We start from the raw sequence: 5,429 nt of genomic DNA on the forward strand, positions 1-5,429 counted from the left end.
AGGGGCATTGAAAATTGGCTTAAAAATGTGCTGGACATTGAATTTGTCTTATATTTTGGCCATGGCCACTGGACAAAATTGTTATTGATGGGCATCCTCTCCCCCAAGACCACTGAGTGTGTTATTCGATAGATCATTGGTTCCCAACCCTGGTCCTGGAGGCACCCCAACAATGCTCATTTTCCATGTCTCCTTTCTCTGACACACCAATTTCAGGTCATGGAGTGTCTAATGATGAGCTGATGACCTGATTCAGGTGTGTTTGATTATGGAGACATGCAAAATGTGCAGTGTTGGGGTGCCTCCAGGACCAGGGCTGGGAACCACTGGTAGATAACCTTATACCTCACCCACCACGCAGAAAATGTACTTTTTAAGATTTTTTTTTATTAAAAAAAGTTTTAGTAAAATAGTATTTTAGCATTAAAAGGCCTGCCTTAAAAATTGTCAAGTTTCCAAGACTAAGGGTGACCCAGTTAAGCCACTAACATGCTAGATTATAAAGAATGTGACCTTTTCTTGAGCCTAAACAAAATCTTGCTAATCATTCACAGTGTAAAAGATGTGATGGGGGGGGGATTGAATCAATATCAAACTGTTCTGTCTTTATCTAAACCAAAAAAGAAAAAAGGTGGAACTTTTGTTCCTTTTTCAAGATTAAAAATTAGAAGTGGAATGAAACCAGATGTTGGAATTTTAAAACATGAACGCGGGGGAAAAAAAAAAATACAGTGAGAAAGCAGTAAATAATTTGTACATGTAATAAATCATGACACCCATTAATTGACCCAGTCCTGGCCCAGAGTGCATCATCTAATACGAGGAGGCAGAAGTTTAATAATTCACAAGTGCTGTCTATTGGTAACCAGGGCCGTGCTGCAGAGCGTCATAAAACAAGCATTCTTTGTGTGCAGCTGTGATAAGATCCCTGGGACACTCTGATCTCTCACAGGGACAGGCATTGTTCAGTTCAAAGGACAGCACTCCTCTTTAGACGCCATTCCTTTCAGCATTACCACTCAAAACATATTGAGTGGTAAGCTTTGGACTTTGACTTTTTATATAAATATCAGGTATGTCTGTACTTAATGTATTCAAATATGTAAAACTAAAAGGACACTAGTCCAACAGTATTTTGAACGGAGCAGCTTTAGCTTCATAGCCAAAAACTGTTCAGCCAGTGGTGAATATTTCTATTTTGTAATACCCTTCATTTAAAAAAAACATTTTAACAATGAGGAAAGGCTAAAGAACCCGAACATCACATCTTTCATCTCAAGGATCAGTTTTACGCCTTTGTCATTTAAGACAAAAGCAAAAAGCTTGACTGTTTGCATCCAGATTTAATCCATGAATAAAATGGCTTGTAAAAGTTAATTTATCAAAACTAATCCAACCCCCCCCAAAAAAAACCAAGTGATTAAAATGTTTAAGTCCATTCTGTTGCTTGGCCTGAGCAATTTATCTTTCCCAACCAGACACATTATGAACACAAAGCTCAGCTGAAAACTACACTTTAAGACTTTCCCCAAAGAGCAAACACCGCAATAGAACATTCAAGCACTCACAAAAAGGCTTAGTTACACACTCAAAGGCAGCTTGTCAAAGCAGAAGTGGAGCACTAAAAGCTGCGTTCTGCAGAGAGAATCCTTTAATCTGAACCCCATGACCCACATGAAGCCCTGAGAACCAATGTCCTACTGGCATGACACTGGCGTCGAGACTTCAAATCTTAATGTTATCCTGTCTAAGGTGAGCTCTAGTAATGAGAAAACTAGTTTAACTGCCAAATTATATTCTCACAGAATACGTACACTCACTTTAGGAGATATTTGGGATTTCACATTGGTTCTTCACCCTCTTTGGGAACCCCCCCCCCAAAAAAAAAACCACACATATATCTTTTATATTTCATTTATTGAAAACCACACCACAAAACTCCCCAAAGCAGAAGTTTTACAGATTTCCTGTGCAGTATGACCTCCTCACCAGCCCCAACTGTTAAAGACAAAAGCAAATTGCATTCGTATTGAAAATGCTAATACAATATGACAAGGATATTGCTTTAAGTGAATCAGGTGTTGCCCTAAAGACAGCAAGTATTTTATTTTGCAAAAAACCTGCAAAACATCTCATAGGGCACTGATGTAGGATCACAGCGTTAAGGGTCGCCAGTGAAAAGTAGTGGCTGACCCCCTTTGAAAGTGATCCAAAGATGTGGAACAGCTCTCACCTTCCAAGAAAAGTCTGGCTGGGAAATCCTTTACGCCAACACCAAACCTGTAACAGCGCAAACAGTTAAACATGTACAACCTCCCATTTTGAGTTTAAGTGCATTTAAGGAAATGTTCCTAATAAATCCCAACAGAAGTACAACTGAAGTGACTCATTAGGATGGGTTTTAATTTTTGGTCATGTCCACAGCAAGTCAGGAACCACGTATCCTAAAAGCCTTGGTATATGACCAATTTTCTCAAGTACATGCAACTGGGAAACGTTCGAGAACAGATGCCTTACTTTTCATCTTGCAGTACTGCAAGAACTATCAGCTGCCAACATTCTTCAATCTAGTCATATGGGACCTGTGGGCACAACACGAACACGTCAGGATTATCAAGACATACCGAGCTATTGAAACAATGTCACAAGGCTTCTAAAAGGAGCAAGTCGCAGTGTGTTGCGATCCTCCCCAGAGAGCGTCTTGGATGACTGCAGGGGGTTGTAAAAGGTTGGGGCATGTTGAGTATGTGGGAGAATGCAAAGCACACTAGTGACAGACCTATGCTGGAAAGTTTACATCAAAAACAGCTTGGCTTCCAGCTTGATTAAATTGAAGTAAAACCAAATTATCAGACACTACAAATACTGTAGTTCAACCATCTTTACATACTAACAAGCAGCACTTATAAACTCAGGATGAGGCCTTGTCTCGACCACCACCAGGACCCAACAACAAACATAAGGTCCAATTAGAGCGGGTGCCGAGGTTCTCTAGCACTGGCATTTGAACATTCCAGTCAGACATACAACTGGATGCAGATACCAACAGTGCTGACTCATGTCATTTCTAATAAACCACTTTAACATTACAAACCTCTACTACACAGTCAGTCAAGTCACCAAAAAAAGGGTAGTGTGCCTTCTAGTGGACATCCTTCAGATCACACCTGCAAAGTGGAAATTTACAGAAGTGAGATGTTGCTCTTCATGCCTTAAAAATTAAGGTATATTATTTACTTCAACGTACTGCAGCATTTTCCCACAAAGCTAATGATTTTAACGACATGGGTATAAAGCAATTCTACAGACGTCACATGGGGAAGGAGAAAAATAAGAGTAATAAAACTAAAAAAATGAGGCCTTCTCTCGACCTTCTCTAGGGCCCAGCAATAAACAAGGTCCAATAAGAGCAGAGGGTTGAGGTTCTCTAGCACTAGCAATTTAAACATACCAGTCAGAAATACAACTAGATGCAGATTCCAACAGTGCTGACTAATATTTCTAATAAGCCATTTTAATACAAACCTCTAATACACTTCCAAACATCAAAAAGAGTGCTGCGCCTTCTAGTGGACATCCTTCAGATCACACCTACAGACTGGAAATTTACAGAAGCGAGCGGTTTACTCTTTGCTATGCCTTACAAATTAAGGTACATGCTTTAAGCTCATTGAAATGTACTGCAGAGTTTTCCCACAAAGCTAACGATATTAGCGACATGGGTAAAGCGATTCTACAGACTTTATCTCTGAGGCATTTCCAACGACTACGCTCTACTGAGAGGGGCAAGTCGGGATAGACCTCACTTTAATAAATCAAGTTTCCCAAAATGCATTATCAAATGGAAAAATTCTAAAAGTAACATTTACCATTAGGACAAGCTTCCTCAGGTACAAATTATGCATGTTATGCATTAATTCACAGGATTATTCACCCACACTGTGCTCTGGAGCCTGAAAGAAGAGGGAAACATGAGAAAAGAATAGCATGTCTACACAAGCAAAATGAAAAGCGTTGAGTGTTCAGAAAGGCACATCCTCTTTCATGGTTAATAAGAGCAGTTGAACATTAATGCCAATCATCATTACAAAACTCTAGTAATTCATCATTATATATCATCCAAATAATCTTACCTCATTGCTCAGTCCATTCACAGGACCATTAATATCATCCGAAACCTGAAAGCACACACACATCTGATTTGAAATGACACTTAAAAAAAACCAAGCACCATTTTCTGCAGTAAAATGTCTCTTCTCAATAGTAGCACTGTTATTTGGTGGCCACAACAGTGAGTTGCAAGAGAAGGGAATTGTAATTTTTGCACTGCACTAGTTCCTAAGCCCATTACGGCTAGGCCGTGACTAGTACTGTGCACTAACTTTCTAAAAACCGATCCAAACCACTTACCATACTGCATATGTTGGTTACTACACACCTCAAACAACATGGAGATGCCCAAGAACTCCCTAATGGGGGGAAAAAAAACGAACATCAGTCTCAAAGTACAGCAGTAGAGACACGTTGGGAATATATCAGGCCTCATTGTCATCACTGTAACGATTCTACAATGATGAAAGCAAACCTGGTGTTGTTCTAGCCAAGCCGATAAAGGAATTTGCCCTATTTGAGAAATTCCGCTTGTGATGATCTGCTTGGCAATCTATGAGATCCGATCAATCTTTAAAACACGTGTCCCCCACAAAGGCCAAATCACCCACAACGGATCAATATAGTGGAAGATAATGCACTTAACTACAAAAAGTAATCTGAAAAAATAACTTTTTAGCTCAGTAGATTTCTCTACACACACGAGTCTGCAGGAGCATTCACCACGTGGTGTAACTCAAGTCTACTACTCGCTAAAACGTATTGCGTTAAACCTATTTAATGTTACCATAAACAAACTTAAGAGAACACAACCCAGATAACTAAAATGCGGGAATAACACATACAGATATAAAACCCCCCTCCAAAAAACAAGTACCTACTTTTAAGCCGGCCTTCCTCACAAGCACTCGCAGGCGGGTTGAAGCTGAGAAGGACACCGGAAGAAAATCGTCACGTTTTATATCCGACTTTACGACATTTTACGCCTCTACGCTCTCTTCTGCGTTTCTGTGGTAACGTTAAACAATTAAAATCGACAAATCTATTTATATTAAACTTGACTAGCGCGAAGTATTTGAGAAAAATACATTTTAAATAATACAGTAAACAATGTTACATTAACAGTTTTACATGGTATATTTTCAGCTAAAAGTGTGTTGAGAGATTTAATTTAAATAATTAAATCGGAAAAATAATCTTGTTCATCTTTTTTTTGTAATTGTATACACAAAGATTAAATAAAAAACAATTAAAACTATTCAGTTGCTTGTTCGTTGATATAATAATAATAATAATACATGTTGGAAAAGTCCAAGAAA

At 38.8% G+C, this 5,429-nt stretch overlaps 1 long non-coding RNA gene and 2 other non-coding genes across 3 annotated transcripts; all 3 read right to left on the minus strand.

Annotated features, from left to right (window-relative positions):
• Positions 1–1,900: 1,900 nt before the first annotated feature.
• Positions 1,901–5,087, minus strand: LOC131541024 (uncharacterized). The gene is made up of 9 exons (XR_009271383.1): positions 4,992–5,087; positions 4,411–4,469; positions 4,134–4,178; positions 3,870–3,953; positions 3,526–3,598; positions 3,095–3,167; positions 2,518–2,582; positions 2,234–2,280; positions 1,901–1,998 (listed from the first exon to the last, which is right to left on the minus strand). It is a non-coding gene; the product is annotated as an uncharacterized LOC131541024 (long non-coding RNA).
• On the minus strand, positions 2,921–3,053 carry LOC131541785 (small nucleolar RNA SNORA8). The gene has a single exon (XR_009271595.1). It is a non-coding gene; the product is annotated as a small nucleolar RNA SNORA8 (small nucleolar RNA).
• Positions 3,674–3,807, minus strand: LOC131541786 (small nucleolar RNA SNORA18). Its single transcript, XR_009271596.1, has one exon. It is a non-coding gene; the product is annotated as a small nucleolar RNA SNORA18 (small nucleolar RNA).
• Positions 5,088–5,429: the final 342 nt, after the last annotated feature.

Source organism: Onychostoma macrolepis, chromosome 05 (assembly GCF_012432095.1).
Source record: "Onychostoma macrolepis isolate SWU-2019 chromosome 05, ASM1243209v1, whole genome shotgun sequence".
Classification (NCBI taxonomy): Eukaryota; Metazoa; Chordata; class Actinopteri; order Cypriniformes; family Cyprinidae; genus Onychostoma; species Onychostoma macrolepis.